Raw genomic sequence first — 23,844 nt, 5'->3', positions numbered from 1 at the left:
AAGAAGTTGTGGAAAAAGTACGACTACAAATATCATTCGAATAAACGGAGTATGTGACGTGCAACAAACAAGCACCAAAGTTTTTGAACACAAAATACGGAAAAATAAAAAGGGTATCTCAGTTAAATACTCGTGGGAAACCGTGCAAGAAAACGGTCTGGAAAAAGCTGCAAACGAAGATCGCTGTGAAAAAATGGCAGCTGCATTCAGATTAACACGAAATATGTACAATAAAAAATCCTTTTGTAAATTCAGTAAACTTGTGCATTACAGCACTGTAATCAAACCTGAATGTCTTTATGGAGCAGAAACTTTAATTTTAAATATACGAGTATAGAGGAAATTCAAAAGAAAGATACATTGTTAGGAAAATATTAAGCCCCAAATTTACTGATGGAGAAGTAATAGGGAAAGAGAAGAATACACAGATATGAGAAAACGAAGACTTAAATTTTACGGGCACATTAAAGGAATGGCACCCACTAGGGTGGCAAAACAAATAGTAGAATTCTACGAAAACAGAAGTAAAGGCCAAAACTGAGCCAAATAAATGGATCCTACGCTTAAGGAGGACCTTAAAGTAGCCAGTATAACTCGGGCAGATGTTATGGATAGAAAAACATTCCAGCAAAAGATATGAGCTTGTAAAGTTGACCTGAGGGAAATTAGAAAACGGGACTGGAACACAGTGGTCTGACGAAAGAGACTTCATTCTGAAAGGATGAAACAAATTTTAACACAAAGGAAGGCCGTCAAAAGTGACATTGATGGATTGTACCTCGCGTGGTCCTATTGGGCCCATACGTGTATAATAATAATAAACGAGGCTGAAGGTCAGAGAGATGAACAAAGAGATGGGAGTAAACGGACACTGAGAACGGAAAGAAGGGGATGGGTAGAGAGAGGGGGCAAGAGGAAATGAGGGGGGGGGGGGGAGAAGGAGATGAGGACGTATATCCAGTTCCTGTAGAAATCAGAACCGCGTGCCTCCGCTTTTATTTCTCTCCCATTTCGCCGAACTGAAGCACAGCGATCCGTGGCCGGCAGCAGCTAGTAAGGTAATAGAAATGGAGCTGGTACAGAATAATTTGAACAGGTCTCCTTTTGCCACTGTAGAGTGCGGGGGCAGGTTGGGAAAGCCAGCGGCCGAACGCTGCAGGTGCAGCAGGTGAGGCCGCGGCATTAGCACGTGGCACGTGTTCGTATATCGTGGCGTCGTCGGTTTCATGTTTAATGAGGCAGGCAGGCAGGCAGGCAGGCAGGCGTGTTGCGCTTCAGCTGATTCGTGCCGCTACGAGCTCGGCCCGTTGTGCCCTAACCTAGTGGCTGTCACTGATGAGTTTGCGTGCTCTTTTTGTGTTTCCTGGACGTGTCTGATATAGATGTAAGTATCGAAGTCGGTCATTGAATAAAGAAAAGTTTGTGATCAATGACGATTTCGCACTCCAAAAGTTCTTAAACATATAGTCGTCGTATACTCGAGTGCGATTATGTGAGACTCGACGATAACGACGAAATCCGTAACCGTCGAGAATTTGGATGAGGCGTTTGGTGGTACACGTTACGTTGTGACCTTGCTGTCCTGTCAGCTGTTTCAGTGGTTGGTGGAGGTCGGTTGAGCGGGGCGGGGCGCAGTCTTCTGCCCCCTCCCCTCCCCTCCCCACCACACGTTCACTTGTCGCTCGTCGCAGGCGGTGACGGTGAGTCACTGCAGGTCGCCATTCACGGTTCAAATTCCGCCAAGATTTGTGGGTGATGCTCTTCCTCCGCAAAATTTATCGGACATTCTGCTGAGAGGGAGAGAGAGAGAGAGAGAGAGAGAGAGAGAGAGAGAGAGACTGACTTAACGGCAGCCATATGCGAAGTTACAATACTCTGGGAGGAAAAACGTTTAAAGTCGAAAGTTTTCAAGGCAATGTAACTAAATTTGGCATAGTTGTTAAGGAATCTTTTATGGATACACAGATGCTTTATAATGCTTATTGAAGTTGTACGTTTTTGTCTATTAACAGTTGCCGGCCGCGGTAGTCGATCGGTTCTAGGCGCTTTAGTCCGGAACCGTGCGACTGCTACAGTCGCAGGTTCGGATCCTGCCTCGGGCATGGATGTGTGTGATGTCCTTAGGTTAGTTAGGTTTAAGTAGTTCTAAGTTCTAGGGGACTGATGACCTCAGATGTTATGTCCCATACTGCTCAGATCCGTTTCAACCATTCTATAAACAGTTGAAATTTGTTGAACCAGGTGAATACAAATGTCCCTTTTTTGCAAAATCTGTCCGAATGAATGTAATGTACACAGTTTGATGTACCATAATTACAAGTATCTGTGGAACAGAATATTGATATCTTCCTTTGCTACATTTTTACAGCTCTCTAAATTTCTGCGGAAGAAGAGTGTGCCAAATCTTAGCGCTTTTCTCTTACATAAATGGTGGTAGATGAACATTCGTCCCCCAGAGTGTTTCAGTCCCACAGAATGTTTCACTACAGTATTGAGTGATTTCACGCCAAATTTAGGGCGTTCAAAAAGTTTTGCACATTCGTCTCTAATTTTTTTAAATTTTTTACAGGAGGAGAACGAAATTTTTTGTGGACATACTTGGAACGATTAGCAATACATTGAGCCTGCTCAATTAGGCTCCATCAGCTTTGACGCATCTGGGCGAACGTTCTTCCCATGATGTAAATGCACTTTAGTAAAACTGACTTTTAGACCATCGCTTAACACGGGAAATAAGGTCTTTCTCACTATCAAATGTGTTACTGCGCAGGTGGGCCTTCAGACGAACAAAGAGGTAAAAAATCAGACGGAGCCAAGTCCGGACGGTAGGGAGGATGATGAACAATTTTCCAACCCATTTTCCTGATTTTTCTCAGTCTGATGAGCTGACCCTGTGGGTCTTGATGGCACGCCGCAGCTTCTCAATGACACAGTAACGGTCCCAGTTGATTGTGGAGCTAGGTTCCAAAAAGTCAATGAAAATTAGACCACACTGATCCGAGGAGGAGGCCATCACGTTTCGGCCTGCTGTTCGTGAAAGTCTTGGTTTCTTCTTCTGAGGGGAACCCGGATGACGCCACTCCATGGATTGGGTGATTGGTTTCTGCTCTCAGGTTCGGACAAAAACGACCATGTTTCATCCTGGGTAATGACGCAATCAAAACTCTGTTTCCACTCTTCAGTAAAGGTCTTCATGACACCCTCGCACACATTCTTCCTCATCGTTTTCATTTCTCTTGTCAATAATCTAGACATCTAACGAGCACAGATGTTTCTATGCGGTAGTGACTGTACCAGTGATACGACACTACCCAATGACAAACGAGTCATTTCACCAAGCCATCGTGTCATCACACATCTGTCATTTTGGATGATTTGATCAATGGTCTCCTTATTCACACCGCTCACTGCCGTCGACGGTCGACCGCCTCGTGGGTTGTCCAGTAGAGAGAAATGACGTTCTTTAGCCCCCTGCAACCGCCGCTGGATACTGCTGCGACCCACTGTGTCCTCCCCATAAACAGGGAGCAACTTCCTATGAACCGATGTGGCAGAGTCAGTGCCGGTCTTGAAGAGGAACTCCATCACCGACCGTTGTCGCAACCTGACATCTACTTCACGGTACATTATGGCTCACTTGTAAATAAAAGAAAATACTTTTATATTCCAACTTATAGCTAAGTGTTCCAAGTATGTTCATAAAAAAATTTCATTCTCCTCTTGCAAAAAATAAAACAATTAGAGACGACTGTGCAAAACTTTTTGAACGCCCTTTGTACTACAATGTCATTGATTTGTGAGGAAGGGGTAGATAAAGTTGCAAAAACGTAAGTTGTGGGAAACCTGAATCAAAGATTTGACATTACTTGTATTAGGCCTTACCTTAAGTGGCTGAAATAGTACACACGTACGCATTATCCTCTCCATCCTCTAGCAGACCTTTTTTCTTTCCTTGCCCTCTTAGGTTAACCTGAATATTGTGCGCTACATCAATTCTCCTACCGTCGATTTCGTTGAATATAGACAGAACGAAAGCTCCTGGGCCAAGGACAAGGCCTAGCATGTGGAGAGTCGGCAGTTTGCCAGGATTCGCACAGTAAAAACCAAACAAGCGCCGTACGCTACAACTTGCCCTCAGCAGTTGTACAGTCAAGTGTCGGCTCCGAGGCACGGTGTAGCTTTCATTAAGAATGTGAACTTTTCCCTGCGCACATTTTCGCACAGGTTCTAGATCTGCTACACACACCGAAATATTCTCCATATAGTGACGGCATAAAACTCGAATAGATAATATGAGGAAACGCAGAATAACGAAGGGACGCGGCCCCGTGCAAGCTGTTGTTAATTACTGTTTTTATCACAAATGGCTCTGAGCACTATGGGACTTGACATCTGAGGTCATCAGTCCCCTAGAACTAGTTAAACCTAACTAAGCTAAGGACTTCACACACATCCATGCTCGAGGCAGGATTCGAACCTGCGACCGTAGCGGTCGCGCGGTTCCGGACTGAAGCGCCTAGAACTACTCGGCCACGACGGCCGGCTTTTATCACACTTTGGAGTGAAATTCGAACTTAATATTTTGGAATTGAAATTTCGATACCGTGTAGTAAATAGAGATCCAGTGAAAAGTTTTTCATAATTTTCGTCGCTTTCACGTACGTCCCCCCTTAAATGAAGGAAGGAGATTTTCAGGAGGTGAGAAACGAAGCACTAGGCGAGAGAAAATTAGGAAAAGGGAGAAGGTGCATGGCAGGGTGGAAGATGCATCTCGCGAGAGGTCGACGTGGCTGTAAAATTGGTCTGGTGGTCGGCGTCTGCTGGCAGGGGTGGGGATAGGTGGGGGCCGAGCAGCCGGAGCCCTCCGTCTGTCAAGCAGCCGGCGCACACGACCTGTGCTTGCTAGTAAGCAGGCGTTGCTGTAGATGTGCTCTGCTCTGCTCTGCTCGGTGCTCGCGAGTGACGCAACTGGTGACGGAAGCTCTGTAGCAGGGCCGGGGAGGGCGCCTGCTGTGTGTGTCACGCCGCTTTCACACTATACGGTTTTGACCGTACGGCAAAAAGCCGTACGAGTTTTAGCCGTGCCTGTGTTGCTTTCACATTACACGGCTTTTTGACGTGACCAGTTGTTGGTGTCTATTCAGTTTGCTTAATGTGTGTATCAAGATGAACCGTAAACGAGTTGTTGCTTTGTGGTTGCTTCATCGTCGCCGCAAAAGAAAAGGTCGTCTTTTGTGGGTACACCCCATTAACCAGAGAAGAGACGAAGTGGGTTTATTTTATACACTCTTTGAAGATTTGAGGAACGACGGAAATAAATTCTTTAACTATTTCCGAATGTCTATTACCTCGTTTGACGAATTACATAGAAAACTAAAGGATGTGTTACAACGACAAAACACACAATTCCGCAATTGCATCCAACCTGTTCAAATGCTGGCTATCACGTTAAGGTAATTTAATACATAAAAACTAGTTCTGTTTATTTACTTATTTATTTGTGTTTTACATTTTTATTACGCTCAGATTATGAAGTAGAAAAGTCAATATCAATATCAGCAGTTGAAACCAAAGAGTTTGTAGCAGGACTGACTGTACTGTCACTTTGTGGCGACAGGCTCTCTGCAAAAACGTTGTAGAACTGCGTTGTTGATGGTGGGCCTTCATGGCTACTTGTGGAAGGCGAAGGGTATGGTGGTGGCACTTTATTAATTCGTTGATAAGAACTGCGACCTTGAGAAGTCTGTAATGGTTGTTCGAGAAAAGTAGTTGGGTTTGGTGCAGCTGGAGGAGGACGAATCTGATGCGTATGGTAAGAGGATATTGGAGCAGCATTTTCCATAGGTGAATAAGAATAAGCTTGAAATCTATTATTATAGGGCATGGGAGGTGTGTAATGGGTAAATGGAGGAGGTTGAGCTGTCAATATATTTCTCCTTTCATATATATTTTCTATAACTTTGAGGACTCCCATCTGAAACTGAAGATAATCCTGTTCATCAAATTTTTCCAGATGAGGCTTCAGACTAAGTAAAAATGACATTTTGCTGCAAGGTTTGTCTTCTTCCAGAGCTCGTAATATTTTCATTTCGATTGCATCAGGTTTTCTATGTTTTCTGTTTGTATGGCACTCGCTTTTGGATGTTTGTTGTGTGGGTGCTGTATCAAATGGCCCAGAAACATTCTCAGTATTTTCGACGGAGCCCTGCGTTTCTATATCCTCTTCCAGTCTGGCGGTGCGTTCCGATTGAAAACTGTCCTCCGTCTCTCGAGCATCATACAGCTTTTTTAGAAACTGCAGCTGATCAGAATATACATACTTTTTCATTTTCTTTGCTGCTGAGCCACTTTTTTTCGCAGCTTGAATTTTTATGTTTGACTTCACAAAGGAGTCTCGTAGATTGGTCCACCTCCGTATTACTTCTATACCTACATCAAAAGAAAACAAAACTGTATGAAAACATTTTAATTTTGTATAGAAAAAAGCAAAACTGTAACAAAAAATGTCCACTGCAAACTAAATGTCACTGATTTTTTTTCGTTTTGTTCAGGTATCTGGCAAGCGGTTGTTCCTTCACTGACTTACATTTCCAGTACAGAATTGGGATTTCTACAGCAAGTAAAGTGGTTAATGATGTATGCACAGCAATTTGGTCATCACTGCGGGAAGAATGTATACAAAGACCGACCAAAGAGGTATGGGAATCAATAGCGGCTGGATTTGAACGTACTGCTAATTTCCCCCACTGCTTAGGAGCGGTGGATGGAAAACATATCCGTCTTACTGCCCCATTTAATAGCGGATCAATGTACTTCAATTACAAAGAATACTTTTCTGTGGTTCTGATGGCTGTAGCGGATTCCAACTACAGGTTCATTTATGTCGACGTAGGAAGTTATGGCAAAGACTGTGACTCTTCAGTGTTCAGACGGTCCAGTTTATGGAAGTCAATAGAAAGTAATTCCCTGGAATTTCCAGACGTCCAATGTCTGCCTGGTACGGAAGGTCCAAAAGTACCCTACTTCTTCGTGGGAGACGCAGCATTTGGCCTACACACGCATTTGCTCCGGCCTTTTGGGGGAACAAACTTGACAGTTGAGAAACGTGTATTTAATTACCGTTTGTGCAGAGCAAGGAGGTATGTGGAATGTGCTTTTGGCATCCTCACCAATAAGTGGCGGTTGTTTCACCGACCTTTAAATGTTCATCCAGATTTTGCAGTAAAAATGGTTAAAGCTTGCATTGTTTTACACAATTTTGTACGTCAGAGAGATGGATTTATAATTGAAGACACCACATCCTTCACTGGTTTGGAAGACTTAGCCCAAGATGCCAACATAAGAGGAGGACTGACAGCCAACGCCATAAGGAACACTCTTTGTAAATATTTTATGACAAATGCTGGAAGCGTGTCATGGCAGATGTCAAAGATATAAATTAACAAGCCTTTTCCTTTTTGTAGATTGTTTGTGAAAGCCTGCGACTGTATAGTAAATAGTTTTCTTTATAAATAAATTACTGCTACCACTCACGTTTTTAATCGTTTTGTTTATATTTTGTACGACGCGTTTCGGGAAATAATTCCGATCTTCAAGTGCGTTTTTTTCTCTAAGTTTTCATTATGTGTAGTGTTTTTTTATTTGTGAGGTCTTGTGCGTGTTTCTCTTATAAATTACAGTAAAGAAAACAGAATGCAAGACCTGACACATAAAAAGACACCACACATGATGAAAACTTAGAGAAAAACGCACTTAAGGATGGGAATTATTTCCCGAAACGCGTCGTGCAAAATATAAACAAAACAAAAAAAACGTGACTGGTAGCAGTAATTTACTTATAAACAAACGATTTACTTTTAGAATAAAATTTATAACGTTAAATAAAAACTGTTTAAAACGTATTAAATGTAATATTAATATATTAAATAAATACTTACCAAACGCATTTTTATCTTTGTCTTCCATCTCATCAAAATCTTGCTTCAGTGCTACGCAAACTTCCCGCCAAGCATTCTTTGTAGCAATACGATCTCTATACGCATCTAGAGTTTTGTCCCACAGAACAGGTCTTACTTCCACCAAGGTTATCAAAAGTTCAGTATCAATTTCATCCATTCTTCTACACTTTTCAGTAAACAAGAATAAACACAAATGAATAAAACGACACTACAACGAACTAGTCGACGCCGTACGGCTCAAAACCGTCCAGTGTGAAAGCATGCACTTAGTCACGTAGGCCACTGTTGTCGAACTTGCCGTACGGCGACCGTCTGTTGTAGTGGCAAGACACGGCTGCAGCACGGCACGGCAGCGGCATTTTGCCGTCGCCGTATAATGTGAAAGGCGCCATACATTTCTTCACACCTACAGCCGTACGGCTTTTTGCCGTACGGTCAAAACCGTATAGTGTGAAAGCGGCGTCACCCTGCGCTGCGACTGCGGCGGCAGCAGTGAGTCAGTGGCGTGCTGCGCTGCGCTGACGTGGCCTCCTGGTCCTCTTCCCCCCCCCCTCCCCCCCCCCCCCCCGGCTGAGCGGTCTCCGGTGCCCTCTCACCCTGCGTAGCCCTTGTTGCGAGCTACGACGCCCTGCCCCAATTTGACTCGTGTAACGATTTATGTTCCTTCTGTACTCCTAAGGGGCACACGTGCCTAAGCGGTGTGCTAGCTAACAGAAACAAATGGGAGTAAATGACGGGGCGTGGTGGAAGGGCCGCTCGTGCCGGTTCTGGCGTATAAACGCAAAAGCTGACGACTACAGTAACATTCGACGAGCTAATAGATCTCAATCGAGGAGGGCTCCGGACCGGGCGGACCGCGAACGGCGACGGCTACGTCGTGTGGCGCGCTGGCCAGTGGAGGGCGCCACAACGGCCGGGGATAGAACGGTAGCAAATTCTGCCCGTAGTCCTGGCGCTCACTGCAATTGCTGATATCGGGAGTTCGAAGCGGACGCCCGTATCGGGCTCTCTACGCCCGTATTCGATACCAGCACCTCGAGGAGACGCAGCTGGGGAACGTTGCGCTCCTCCGACAGGACGACGAAGACGAGCGCGGGGTAAGGATTCTGCGTTTCGCGCGTCCTCCAGCGGAATGCGGCGCGCGACGACGCGGGCCTCGTGGCGCCGGCGCCGGCGGCCTGTTTCCCGCCCACGCAGCCCCCCCTGGTGGCCGTTCCCACTCTGTTCCCGTACATCCAGTAATGTCTGTTGTCCGACTACGTTACTCGCCTTATCTAATGGCAGTTAACGAGGACACAAAACTTAAGTGCGTACGCTTCTGCGACGGCGCTGAGGTGCTTAAAATTCTGTCGGTTTTGCACGAGGTCACGGTTACAGTGGCCATCCTCAGAGCGAGACAGGATTTGGAGGAGGAAAGGTGCCCCTATGTAACGCAAACACCCGGCGCCAGTACCGCGCGTCGTGGCACCTTGTCGGTCCCACAATATAACAAACTGCTTGTGGCCTGAGGGACGGCATAGGAAGGGGGGCTGTTGGTGGACTGTCCGCCTTCTCGATGGGCACGTATTTTTTCTACCTCGTTTCCTGCCATCTCGCCAGTGGAACGTCAGTCACGGCCGTACGAACGTGGGGAGGACGACGCGACTCTCACAGTCCCCGAGCGCAGGCTGTCACACCTGGGCAGGTGCGGAGCCGACGGCCGCGTTTTCTCGACGCTCTGCGCGAAAAATGATGCCGACTCGCCGCCCTGCGGTTGCCCTTCAGTCCGTGCTGCGCTTCGGGGCTTGGCTTCCGCCGCGGTCGGACAGTCCACCGATGGCCCACTTCGTGCCACCCGAGGACCGACAAAGGGTCAAAGTGTGACGCACTGCTGCAGAATGTTTGCGGCAAATTGCGTCACCTTTCGTCCTGTAAAACCAGTCTCGCTCTCAGAAAGGCGGATGTAATACGATCTACACGTCACTTTAATAGTTACTATTTTTAAGTATTTTACACGGTGGCGTGCTGCAACATCACAAGAATTGTCGACTGAAAAGCTTAAGAAATACAGGCTGTGTGCAGATCGTGTGCAAGGGCTCCATCGAATGGAATTCTTACGTCCGTAACCCAGTGACGCCGCTCGGGAACTACCTTCTCGTCACCGTCGGCGTAATCGTCCTCATCCTCTGCTCTGTGTCTTTCGTACATAGCTTTGATATACACGGTGAGTAATCTGAGAATTCACTTTATGCGTTAAGGCAGGACTGTTGGTCACGTGGGCTTGTGAACTCGGCCCGGAAGTACGATCTTTGGGCCCGGCGATACGCAGACACAGTACGTCACCATTATTCCGCTTGCGCATTGCCGTTGCACATATCTTCAGCGCAACTGTGAGGTAGAGTACGCAACATAGCAACACACTCTCTCGAAAAAAACGGGAATCGAGAAATGAAAAGAACAGCTGCGCACGTGGAGCAGGTAGCCCGTGCGACAGGCTTCCGTGCAGGAACATGTAAACTACCGCCAAGACGGGTCAGAAACATCCCGATAGTGCGAATCACCTCCTCGTAGTACGGACAAAATCCTATGCCGGCATCAACTTAGATAGTCGGCATCAACTTAGATAGTCGGCATTCTTTCACACACAGCGCCGAGACCTCGGTTTATATTACCGTCACGATTGTGAAACAGAACTCGAATTAGGTAAATTAATAGAAAACAGTTTACGGAATCGAGAATATTGAGGCACACGACGAATTCAATTCATCTTGTGACGCTAAAGCCATTTGTTACCCGAAATGGAGCTAAAAACAGAATATTCCTTAAAACAAAAACCGGATATTTAGTTCGAATTTGCCTTACATCTCTGTTTACTGGAAACTGACATCTTGTCAAGATAAACAAAGATAGTTTGACAAGCAGATCCTGCTCCTACAAACTACGTAGCCTGTCGGCTCGGCCGCGCTGAAGCGGGTAATGCGTGAGAAAGCCAGGTGACCCGTTGCCGACTCGCCGCGAAATGTTCGTCACGAAATAGTACCGACGCGTTTCACTGCTTCAGTCGGTACAACAGTGTGACGGCCGTGAAATGGCACACTATACTTGCAACACCACGTGCGGCGCGGAGCTCGACGTTACGTCGGCAGCCTGCCCGAATACCTGCTCTGCCTACACAGAGCTGTCGTAATGATTTCATTACACTGACATAAGGAAAAACGTGTCCTGCCAAAATAGGTAATGAAACTTGAGCAGCTGAATAGCTGCCGTTTTATGTATCCTTTGTTCTGTTTTGAAGACCGAGCAGAAGTGATCGCATCCGTCAGCAGGATCGATCGCCGGTTTTGCAAATTTCGTGTTACAGTTCTGCCTCAGACTGCGTGCAGTAGTTGTGCCGGTGTTTCGCCGTCCTCTTCTTCCTTTATTACACTCTCAAGATTCTTCCCTTTTTATGCCACCTCCTTCTTCCCTATAATCCGTCTCCTTCTTATCCTCCAGGATATAATCTACGTTTCCACTATGCAGTTTTTCGATGTTTTGTTTCCATTACATCTAAATTTAATTAGTTCAAAAAAGTTGTTAACTGTAGGTGGTGCACCTCGTAAAAGTTTGCGGATGTTCTCCGTTTCATCTTTACATTTCCTTTGAAAAAAAAAAAAAAGAAAAAAGAAATGTGTGTGAAATCTTATGGGACTTAACTGCTAAGGTCATCAGTCCCTAAGCTTACACACTACGTAACCTAAATTATCCTAAGGACAAACACACACACCCATGCCCGAGGGAGGACTCGAACCTCCGCCGGGACCAGCCGCACAGTCCGTGACTGCAGCGCCTAAGACCGCTCGGCTAGTCCCATTTCCTTTGATTATCTGACGTGTGAGCTTATTTAATTTCTGAGCGTTTTTTTTTAAAGAAAAACTTGGTCGGTTCTTTTTAAATTCATCGGAGAGGTTACCAATAGCCTTAAACTCGTCTGCGTCTGTTTCTCAACAAACGACTTTTTTCCCTCTGTTGGAAGTTTTCTTCATAAGTTACATTTGGCTGTAGTATCTTTCGGTACCATTTTAACTATTAGATGCTACTCTGAAATTGTAGTGTCCAAGGCGTGCGTTGTGAGCGATCGGAGTTGTACCGATCGCTGTGTGTCCGCAGTCGTCTCCCCGTGACCGAGTGGTCCTACAGTCGGGCAGTGCAGTTACTGTCTAACACCGATATTGCAGTCGCCAGAGCCAGTGCGACTAAAAGTCTGTTTTGTAGAGTCGTATATGTATCGGTATATTTTTTTGTGCTTATTACTTTTTGTGATTGTCGTAAGCGCTTCAAGTTCCACGAGTTATCACGTTGCAAATGTCCTGTAATTTGTGGGGCTTATTCATTGCTAACACTACTCTGCATTCTCGAGCCCCCAAGTCTTCCTACTGTAGTGGCTCTTGTCTATGAATCGTTTTCTCGGTGATTTCTTGGCGTAGCGTCCCGTCCTGAACAGTGTTAATCGAAAACAAGACTCGGACGACGTTTAAGTTGATCGAACTTTGTTACGGATGGCTAACGGCCGCTATAAATAGCATCCTATTTCGCTTTTATTTCTCCAGATGTTTGCCATGTGAAAGCTAAAAATGCCTGTACTACGAGTATAGAGTGCACTTAACCTTTTCGGCGGAAATCACGCAGTAGTCAAAGGATTGCCGACGCTTGTGTCGCCTTGTATGGCTGTGATCCCGCAGCCGCAGACTTGAGGACTGTCGAGGCCAGTTCACACTGGCCGTCTCCTCAAGGAGCAGTCACAGCGGCCGTCACGCCGCGGAAGGGCACGGCACGGCATCTCCACTCGCAAGGCTGTCCTCAACTTATGTGTATATATTTTTTTATTTATTTATTTTTTTTTTTTGGGAAGTGCGATCTTCGCAAGATGATTTTCAACTGTTTTATGCCAAAAGTGCACGTACACAATGCGGTAGCTTATATACATGGATGCCGGAGTGCAAATCTGTAGGGAAATGACATTTATTGGACTCGGGCGGTTTGCAGCGTGTAGGGATAGCTTGTATATTAGAGAAGGATGCAGAAGTAGAAAACGACGCAAAAAAGGAGTGTGTGTCGGAAAAATTTCATTTCGTGATACTAAAGGGAAATTTCACACACTATACAAGGAGTTCGAGAAAGAGGAGTGTGCATTTTATATTTTAGAGAGTCGAAGCATCCATTTTTTCATTTGTTAAGTCAGATTGCACCCAAAATTACTAAAAGCAACACAGTCTTACGAGCTGATATCACATCCAGTAGAAAATTGCTCTATTTGAAGTTTAGTGTAGTTGCGCAGTAGTCGTGTCTCCCTCAGTACCTCTCCCTTCAAGTTTTATAGGTTTTCTGTACATCTCGTATTTGGCTTTCAGTAGTTAAGGTGCCTTATTTGTACTAGGGTTTGCTAGTGAAACCACGTAAATTTTGACCACTGATGCTTACAAAAGTGTTTCATAAGCAATCGGGAGAGCTACTTAACAATAAAATAAGCCTGCCACAAACCCATATTTAAACAAATAACTTGCAGTGCATTTCTTTACGAAACACTACAAGTGCCTGACGATGGTAAAATAAATTGAACCTACTAATCAGTCTGATTCTATCCACAGTATCTTTTCACTTCACAATTTGTACCCGTATTGCAATCCATTTCATAGCAAAATATTACATACCGATACGTCTTAAAGTCCACTTTATGAATGTGGCGGATGGCACATAATGTAGCTCGCCCGTGTCGTACAATTTGGACTGCTACTTCACCACTTCAGTTAATCTTCTGCATTTATTGTAAGTTTAACAAAGGAAATGACGAAACGAAACAATTCGTAACAAATAACGAACAACAAACAGCTTGTATCGTCTACGAAAACCACGACGTAACAAAATATGGGGATGTGCGCGTGGCCGTGTATCGGGAGCAAATGAGCTTAGGGGTCACGTGATCGACAACGGACGGATAACGTCGACCGCCGAAAGTTCCTCGCCGAGGAACCTCGACGGTGTGGCTGATGCCGCCTTTTGAGATGCACTGCAGTATGTTTTGACGAGACGCGGTTTGGCGTCGCGTTACGACCATTGCGAATTGGCCGTCGCTGCCAAAGTAGCGCGCGACTCTGCGCAGTTTTCGTTTTGTGTGCGCGCGCCGCCTTGTCCTTGCCGTGGCGGAAGCACCGCCCGCCTGCCACCGTGTGGCGGGATATACGACGTTCATTCAAACGCAGACCTGGTCAGTGCCTTACACGTAAGGTGGCAGCAAGTAACTGCGGCTATGGTGGCGCCGTCAAATGTTGGACAGACTGACGGCTGCGCACCGTTCCATGTTGCATAGCGCCAGTGTGGTTTCACGCCGAAGAGAAGGTGGTCACTCAAGTTATCGTCCACTACCGAACGTGCAGGCGAGTAAGCGAGAGCGAGGAGGAGTGATTCGATTTTTGGCGGCGGAGGGAGTTGGAGGCCGTGAAATGTATCGACGGATGAACGCTGTGTACACGTGTACTGTCTTGAGTCGTTCACGTGCTGTGGAATGGCGCAAACGATTCCTCGAGGGGCGCGAATCACTGGAAAACGATGTTCGTCCTTTACAGGCTCGTCGTGTCGTCACACCGGAAATGGTTGCGAACAACCGCAGAATCACCGTGGACGATATCCGTCGGTTGCTGGGTAATAGCGTGGGCACCGCCCACACCGTAATGCATCGACAATCAAACTTTCGAAAAATCTGTGCGCAGTGGGTTCCCCACCAACTGACAGCCGAACAGCGCAATACTCGAATAGCGCTGTCTTTGAGTCATCTGTAACGTTATCGTGAGCGGAATACGGCTTTCTGTCGCCTATTGTAACAGGTGACGCAAACGTGGTGTCACTATTTTTAGTTGGAAAGTAACCGTCAGAGCAAGCAGTGGAAACGTGCGACTTGGCCACCTCCAAAGAAATCAAAGGCCGCACACACGAGTTCTGGTGAGGTCGTGATGTCCTTTTTTGGCCTCAAGGGCCCGCTGGTTGTCGAGTTCCTGGAACGGGGAACCACAATCGATGCACACCGTTATCGAGCCTCTTTACAGAAGACGACCCGTCGAGTCGATACGCCGAGGCATCTTGTCTAGTGACGTTATCCTCCTGCACGATAATGCCGGCGAAGACGACATTGTAGAAGTTTCGGTGAGAAACGCCGGAACATCCACCGAACAGTCCCGACCTTTCACCGTGTGACTTTCATATACTTGGAGCTCTAAAAGCTATTCGCGGACATAGATTGGCAGCGGACGACGAGGTGTGTGAGGGGGTCCAGGCCCTGATCCGACAGCAGCCTACTAGCTTCTTCGAGATGGAATCGACCGGTTAGTGCCGCAATGGGATAAATGTGCCAACAGTTTTGGCGACTATTTTTGAGTATGTATGCTGTGCATAACTACATTTTGAGTTAATAAAATCGTTACCGTTACTTTACACTAGTGACCAGGTTTCATTTGAATACTCCGTATACAGCGTGTCCGAAAAGTCTTTCCCTGATTACAAAAATTGATAACTCAGGCTACAAGTAAGATACAAATATGAAACTTGTGTCTAATTGTTTACAAACTATCAGTTTTTTTTCACACATCAGTAAACACAACGTAGAACAGCTAGGCGATATTCAATTTTCGTCCACACATTAGCCAACATCACTGGAGGGATCGATTCAACGACTGTGGTTATCCGTTGCCGCAGGGTTTCAAGATCTGTGGTACACGAGTTCGGTAGACCTCGTCCTTGACATAAGTCTAATGGGGTTATGTCAGGAGAGCGTGGAGGCCAAACCGTTGGCCCATCACGTTTAATCCGTCGCCCAGGAAAGGTCATATCGAGATAGGCACGGACGTCCAAACCCGAATGAGGCGGTGCACCGTCTTGCTGAAACAAGACAGCGGTGTGATACTGAAGCAGCTGAGGAACAGCATAGAGTTGCAACATGTGCAGATACACTGCAGATGTGACGGTAGCCTCAGCGAAGAAGAATGGCCAGATAATTCGATCGTGCAGTAGCGCGCACCAAACATCCACCTCTGGACTGCCTCTGGTGCACTCCGTGGCCCCGGCAGGGGGCTGTGAACCCCAAATGCGCACATTATGGCGATTCACTACTCCACTGACGAGAAAAGGTCGCTCCGTCGGAAAAGGCAATTCGTCTGAGATAACCGTCATCGTCATCAATACGTGATAGCATTTCGACCGCAAAGTCATATCGACGTATACCGTCATTGGGCAACAAGGCCTGAACGATTTGCACTTTGTATGCACGAAACAATAAACGTTTGTGTGAAATGTCACTGAGAGAGCTTTTTGGCATCTGTAATTCTCGTGAGGCCCTGCGCAACGATTTCTTCGGACTTGGCAGAAAAGACTGCCTTACAGCTTCCACCCTGTCTGCCGAGGTTCTCGGTCGACCACACCTCGGAAGGTCAGCAACCGATCTTGTGTTCTCGAACTTCTCATACGAGGCTTTAATGCTCTCGACATCAGGTTAATTCCTTCCAAATGTTGTCTGGAAATGTCTCTGCACTGTGGTTGGTGATCGTGTCTCATGGTACCACAGGACACACTGTGCCTTCTCCTGATTGGTCAACATGGCTTCTTGGGCACTGTACCTCATCCACTACTTACGTACTGCGAACCTAAAACAGAATAAAAAACTTTGATAGTTGTAAAGAGTTCCAGACAAGTTTCATATTTGTATCTTACTTCTAGTCTGAGTTATCAATTCATGTAATGAGGGAAAGACTTTTGGGGCGCCCTGTATATTGGCCCTGCTGTGGGTGCGCGGCTCCCCGCCCGGAGGTCGCGATGCGCTGACACGGGCGGCTGCTGTGCGAGAGCGGCCGGGGGGCGAACAGGAAGCGCGCCCGCGCCCGCGGGATGTGTGTCGAGGGCCGGGGGCGACGCCGTTGCCAGCTCGCCGCAGCCGCGCCAGCTGCACACACACACAGTAGAACAGCTGTTATAAAAGAAACTCTTAGTCACTGCCAAATAATTAAATGCGTTTAGGTTCTCCATAATGCTCAAAGAATTAAGGTGGTAAACAACTTCAAACACCTTGCTGAGACTATTACCAGTATGTTTTGACGAGACGCGGTTTGGCGTCGCGTTACGACCATTGCGAATTGGCCGTCGCTGCCAAAGTAGCGCGCGACTCTGCGCAGTTTTCGTTTTGTGTGCGCGTGTAGACAAACTCCAACCACTAATCGGATAATTCGATGGACTAAGTTCGAAAGTAGGCCTGAAAACCAAGTACAGTATAACTAAAATACCCTATTACCGACATACTGAAAAGAAAATATACTAATTAACCCTGTAGTAATGGAAATAACACACACTCACTCTCTCTCTCTCTCTCTCTCTCTCTCTCTCTCTCTCTCTCTCTGTCTCTGTCTCTGTCTCCCCCTCCCTCCCACACACACACCTGTAGCACTCCATTAGAGTTCCTTTTCCAGCTACGACGCGGCATTGGGACGCCGACTAGACACAGAAGTGCCTTCAGTTGTTGTCTGTAAACAAGGGGTCGTTGGCGTGGAGAGGCGACACCCCCTCCCTGCCTTGTTCTGTGATGTCTACATAGTGGCCGTGCTGCAGCTTAGCGACGGATACTGCGTGACCTAACTACCCACGATGTTACTGCTTCCATTTGCAACTAGGACGGGAGCTGTCCCTGATTGTAGCGCACTAACTCTTCCAACAGTGTAGTGAAGTATACGGATCAGTACTGCAGTCCTAGACAATCACTTCCGTCGTATTCACAATGGGAAGGCGCCGTGTGGAGAATTCTTTAAAGGAATAGTCTTCGTGTCGTTTCATGCAGCCTTTTGTGAACAAAAGACATCGCCAATGTACAAAAATTCCGAAATGTCTAAGAGATATTTGTAATCCTCGACTTTCAGACGACAGAGGAGAGAGAGAGTAACTTTTATATGTTTGTAATGTGCAGTTAACTTCCATCGGAGTTTGAAATAAATTGAGGTTCGTGCTGCACGGGTCAGATACGGATAGTGCGCGTCAGCCAGTCGAACATGCAACATAGTCATTGGTCGATCTTAATATCGTGAAATTAGTAGTTCAGGCACTGCTTAGCTAAACGACCTTCTTTCTTTTGAATCGATTTGCAGTTTGCTGCCGAGTACCCTCGCACAGATGGATAGCAAGTGCAGTGTCCTCTCAGGACGCACGATAATGTACTTGGGCGTCGAAACTGGCCAACGATTCAAATAAAAAGAAAAGTTCATTAATCTTCTGTAATATGGGTTAACAGCTTCTATGAATATTTTAAATGAAGTTACTTGCTTTCAGCTGTTAGTGTTTTATGTTACCGTTGCAATTTCGAAATTGTCGTTTTCGAGCACAAGATTTTGGCATTTATTTTTACCATAGGCGGAGATAACATCCCTCTGATTGGGCAGGACACCATTACAAGACCCTTTTGACCAGAACACAAGTGATACCGAGGTAAGCACCCTTTACCCGAATTCGAGAGAAGTCAGGTTTGCATCCGAATCTGGGTGTACATATTTAGGTTTTCCTTGGCTCCCTGAAACAAGTCAATTCCTTTTGGAAAGGAGGCACCCTTTTTTCATTGTCCAATGCGAGAATGTACAGTGAAATTACAATGAAATTAACACCCTTAGCTGCTTACAGGCGTTGACAAACGTCAACGGGGACAGATGGATGTGTGTGTGCCCCGACCGGGACTCGTCCCGGGATCTCCTGCTTACATGGCAGACGCTCTATCCATCTGAGCCACCGCCCATTATACTCAGTGTATATATAGTTACGGCTCACAGGCCACTTTACCATCTTCTTCTTCTGTGCGAATGCACAAGCAGTGCCCGAACTCTTACGGCAATCGGCAACGCGCCACGAGTAATGAGTATAATGGGCGGGGGCGCTATGAATGTAGTGCGGGACAATACGTTGAGAATGTGGGTTTCGCTGCAGGCGTGCCAGAGATAAATCCCTGCAGCCACGATATCCTCTGTGTCCTCGGTGGCTCAGATGGATAGAGCGTCTGCCGTGTAAGCTGGAGATCCCGGGTTCGAGTCCCGGTCGGGGCACACATTTTCATCTGTCCCCGTTGACGTATGTCAATGCCTGTAAGCAGCTAACGGTGTTCATTTCATTGTAATTTCATTCTAACGAGCTGCATGGTCACCGATGGTATCGGTCACATGTCCGAAAGAACAGATACCATCTTAGTGTGTATATATATATATAGAATGTACAGTGACATAGCAAGTGTCAAAGGATAGTCGGCACAGATGGCGCAGGTGTGTTTTATGTGCAGCACACGTCCCCTGTGTCGGCTGCAGTTGTGTAGGACACCGTCTGAGAAGTGATTTGTGTGACATGGAACGTCGGATGGGAATTTCGATTTCGGCAGTGGTGCAGGAATTCGGCTTCACAGGTTCAGCTACATCCGAGTGTATCCACAACAGACGATGTGCCGACCGTCCAACCACCCTCGATGACCGTGACTGTTGGCATTTGAGACGGACCGTCAGTAGTGACAGAAGGTCAACATTGCAACAAATTGCTGCCCAATTCGACACAGGGGCACGTCTTCCAGTGAACACGGGTTCCATGCGCAGGTGCCACTGTTAACCCAGCGTTATCGGGTACAGCGGCTTGCATTTGTCGCCAGTCACCAGGGATGAACACTGGAAAACACATTGCATCTGCACCGAGTGTGCCGCAGACCACACGATTCCATGGATGCTGCCTGCCAAGAAGGCACGGTCCGAGGCGATGGTGTTTCTATTACGGTCTGGGATGCATTTTCCTGATACGTAATGGCCCTCAGTTGTTCTGGAATGGATTTTGAATGATCCGCTGTGTGTTGAGGTGCCCTGGGACCATCTCCACCCATTTTTGGCTTTCCGGCACCCTGTCGGTTCTGCAGTGTTTCAAGATAAGGTGCCGCCACATCGCTGCCGCGTCACTCGGCAATGGTTCAGGGGAGATCCAAAGACAGGTGGCCGCCGCAGAGTCCAGAGCCTAGTAGGGTGTCACGGAAAACAAGGCCCGTACTCGTGCACCCACCAACAGGATTGGCTGCCACTCTGCAAACGATTTGGTGTCGGCTGCTTCCAGAGGGCTACCAGGGACTTCCGAGACACCCCACTGCAGTGCGCAGGGCCAGAGCCGGCCCCAACTGGTGTAGCTGCCTGTCCCGTCACTTTTTGTTTTATAGGGTTCTGATCCGAGAGTCATCACACCCAATTACATAACATTTCGTATTCTAGCAGTTCAAAAGGGATAGGTCATTACTAACTATAAATGCTGGAATATATACAGATAGCCTTATGCATAGTTGTTGGTCAACATATATTGTGAAATAAAAGAGAAAAACATAATTGAAAATGTAAAATATTACAGTTACAACACTCAATTTACAATATTATAAAACGTTACTTACAGTGCTTTGTAATGGACAGATACATAAATTGTGAGAACATCGGTTAGGACATTGCGTGCAGGATGTCAGCCTCCGTTTTAATTACCGACGCGGCAACAGCATCTGTTTAGGACGTTGATGTCTGTGCTGGGCTTTGAGATCGTATGTGGATAACTGTTAAATTAACGTGTCTGTGGAGGAAGTAAGTTCGGCATAAAAGCTTTCAGATACGGAACGGGTCTCCTGTGGAACATTTCCTATTTGTGTTTGTGAGTCGTGCTATTCGAACCACGGAGCATTCAGTATTATGGACAATGCCTTGTTCTGAACGTCCGGAAGTTGTGACGTGGCATGTTCCCAAATGGGGCAGGCATGCAACTGACAGGTCGTAGTACCGATTTATAAAGTTGGAGATCGTTTTTCCAGTTTTAGAGAAGACTTTCTGTTTCTTAAGGGATGCAAGGCAGCTAAAACAGTGTGTACTTTGTTGGCGACGTCGGTTATGTGCGTCTTAAAGGTAAGACGTTTATCGAGGTGAACTCGGAGACATCTGGCGGAGTCAGTCTGCCACGCCGTAAACCATTTTTCAGGCTGTGGTAGAGCCCGCAGGAGTTTGTCACGAATGTTCGGTACCTTGTGGTCGGTGTAAATGATCTGCGAAGGAAGTTATGTCACATAAATGTATATTAAACTGTGTCCGTCCCAAAAGGGGACCTTGTGGGACGCCAGCGCTTTCTGGGTAGACGTTATTTTGTTAACTCGTGCAGCAAACCTACCAAAGGCTGGAGCAATGTCCACGTATACAGGGTGTTACAAAAAGGTACGGCCAAACTTTCAGGAAACATTCCTCACACACAAATAAAGAAAAGATGTTATGTGGACATGTGTCCGGAAACGCTTAATTTCCGTGTTAGAGCTCATTTTAGTTTCGTCAGTATGTACTGTACTTCCTCGATTCACCGCCTTGATTTCATACGGGATACTCTACCTGTGCTGCTAGAAAATGTGTACGACACAACATGTGGTTCATGCACGGATGGAGCTCCTGTACATTTCAGTCGAAGTGTTGGTACGCTTCTCAACAATAGATTCGGTGACCGATGTATTGGTAGAGGCAGACCAATTCCGTGGCCTCCACGCTCTCCTGACCTCAACCCTCTTGGCTTTCATTTATGGGGGCATTTGAAAACTCTTGTCTACGCATCCCCGGTACCAAATGTAGAGACTCTTCGTGCTCGTATTGTGGACGGCTGTGATAGCCATTCTCCAGGGCTGCATCAGCGCATCAGGGATTCCGTGCGTCGGAGGGTGGATGCATGTATCCTCGCTAACGGAGGACATTTTGAACATTTCCTGTAACAAAGTGATTGAAGTCACGCTGGTACGTTCTGTTGCTGTGTGTTTCCATTCCATGACTAATGTGATTTGAAGAAAAGTAATAAAATGAGCTCTAACATGGAAAGTAAGTGTTTTCGGACACATGTCCACATAGCATATTTTCTTTCTTTGTGTGTGAGGAATGTTTCCTGAAAGTTTGGCCTTACCTATTTGTAACACCCCGTATATATGCCGTATTTCTGACAGGTACAAATAACCGGTTACGGTTAATATTTTGGATAGAAAGAGTATCACACGTTACAAAAGTCGGTACATTTTTATAGAGAGCGGCGCCCTGAACGTGTGGCAAGATCGCAGTATTCGTTGAGTAATAAGTTGGTTCATTTGGTGTTAGACTGGAGGTATTATAATAGGTAAATAATATATTCTCGTTGCTGTTGAAGGTCTTAGAATACCACGTCGGGTGTTTAAAATTCACATCAGCCGCTATTATTTGGGGTTGAGTAGGGCCGCCAGAGACACTATTGATATCAGGCGGTGGCTGGTACACGTTAAGCTTGGTGAGATGATTGTGTCTTCACAGCTGCGGCTTGTCTGCCTGCGGCGAAACGGTTTCGCAGTGCCGTATGTCTTGCCGGACGAGTACGCTGGTGCCATCGCTGTTGTGACGTGGTCCTGAGGGCACTTGTGGACCTCGGTGCTGGTGGCAGTGGGAATCGGAGTCGTGGACGACCACTTCCGGAAAGTCAGCTGGCTTATTTCTTCGATACCTACCGTAGTTTTTTTACTGTTCGTTAACGGTCGTCGCGTGATTGTGTGAACGTCCTGGGACCGTGTTACAAAACGCAGCTACAGTTCGTAGCACTAATATGGCACAGATATCGTGGATATGACAAATAATTTAGTGAACACATTTCCGTGAAGGGACTAGCGACCGGTAAACGGCTCTGCAGTCGACGGCGTGGCACTGGACGGCTGCTAGCCTCGGAACGTAATTCGACACACGGACTCGATTCAGTAACGGTTAATTAGTTTATCGCATCTACCCGTGCAGTGTTAAGTTCCGTAGAGGACTAGACTCCAGGAAAAGAAAGACTTTTTAATTTCTGAATTTATAAAAATACAGCTCACGGGCTTACGCGAGGGCAAACGTCATATAAATCGCACTCTATTTCGTCGAAGAAGCTGTTCGTCATCTTCAGGTGAGTATGGTAGTTGCTGCGTCTTGCGCAGTAACTCGGAACCACGTAAAGCTGTTGAACAGAAATATTGTGGGACTTAACATGACGTTGTCCGAGATATTCATCTTACATGTTGACATATTTCTGGGCCGGCCGGAGTGGCCGAGCGGTTCTAGGCGCTACAGTCTGGAACCGCGCGACCGCTACGGTCACATGTTCGAATCCTGCCTCTGGTTAGTTACGTTTAAGTAGTAAGTTCTAGGGGACTGATGACCTCAGAAGTTAAGTCTCATTGTGCTCAGAGCCATTTTAACAAATTTCTCTTTTTCCGAACACTTTTCTTCCTACGGCCAGTCTGATTTTAACATCCATTCACCATCGTCGTTTATTTTTCTACCCAAATTACGCTTAGCAAAACTCACGTGAGTTTCATTCCGTAATCTAGTTTCCTCAACATTAGCTGATTTAGTTCCACTACATTCCATTATCCTGTACGTGTTCGTGTTATAACCTATTTTCAAAACACAGTCCGGAATGTTCAGCTGATCTGTAGGTCGTCTACCGTGTGACAGAATTACAGTAGCACCGCAGATGTTAATCTTTTTCTTATAGGCAGACTTAAATCCCTCGTCCACATTTCGTGCCGACTTGCTGCGCTGCTCGACGCGGGGGCCGAGCGAGATGCTGGAGGGTGCCCCCCCCCCCCCCCCCCCTCGTGTGGGGGCGCCAGCAGGCGAGCGCGCTTCGCCCAACCGTCGCCACCCATCGATCTCGCACCAGTAGCGACGCCCCGCGCGCCGCGTCCACGTGTTTTGCGTCGCACGGCGCAACTCGTTCGTTGTCGGCCCCAAAACAAGTGTGAGAGAGAAGACAGGCTCTGACGTCACTCTCCCTCCCCGCGGCTGCCGGTGCGGTGCTGCACACGTGGAAACGACGCCGTGGTGCTACACGG

The 23,844-nt window shown here is 46.8% G+C and overlaps 1 protein-coding gene and 1 non-coding gene across 3 annotated transcripts in view; both read left to right on the top strand.

The window, feature by feature from the left end:
- LOC126460616 (serine/threonine-protein kinase NLK) overlaps window positions 1-23,844 on the top strand; it is a 450,646-nt gene that overhangs the window by 302,227 nt on the left and 124,575 nt on the right. The gene's annotated exons all lie outside the window — the stretch shown is intronic.
- Trnat-ugu (transfer RNA threonine (anticodon UGU)) lies at window positions 18,960-19,033 on the top strand. The gene has a single exon. It is a non-coding gene; the product is annotated as a tRNA-Thr (tRNA).

Source organism: Schistocerca serialis, chromosome 1 (genome assembly GCF_023864345.2).
Source record: "Schistocerca serialis cubense isolate TAMUIC-IGC-003099 chromosome 1, iqSchSeri2.2, whole genome shotgun sequence".
Lineage (NCBI taxonomy): Eukaryota > Metazoa > Arthropoda > Insecta > Orthoptera > Acrididae > Schistocerca > Schistocerca serialis.
This window is presented reverse-complemented; position numbering and strand designations above follow the sequence as displayed.